Here is a 392-nt window from a genome sequence, read left to right on the forward strand (position 1 = left end):
GTATCTTTCGAATTCTGTCTTTGGCGTATAAAAATGCCTTACTTAAACGGTATGCTTGTGCGATGGAAAAAAACTTATATACGTGAGTGAGCCTCTAAAGAATGTTGAATCCACGGATTCAACAACATTGAAGTAGGTACTCGCGCTCAGTCTGTCACAGTGGTGATCTGATAAATTGATTAATATGTAACACGAGAGGAGTCGTTCTTTTCTGTCACAGGGAGTGTGTATATTTACTTCAGACACGACTAAACGGCTGTTTCACGCAACGAGTAATCGCGAGAATGATCGTTCACAATCGGATGCAGGGATTACTTCTTGTCACGAGGGCAGGGAAAACTGCGTCGTCATTCAGGAAAACCTGTCCTTGAGAGATCGTCGGATACGTGGAG

The sequence above is a fragment of the Habropoda laboriosa genome, unplaced genomic scaffold, assembly GCF_001263275.1.
Source record: "Habropoda laboriosa isolate 0110345459 unplaced genomic scaffold, ASM126327v1 scaffold210, whole genome shotgun sequence".
Classification (NCBI taxonomy): domain Eukaryota; kingdom Metazoa; phylum Arthropoda; class Insecta; order Hymenoptera; family Apidae; genus Habropoda; species Habropoda laboriosa.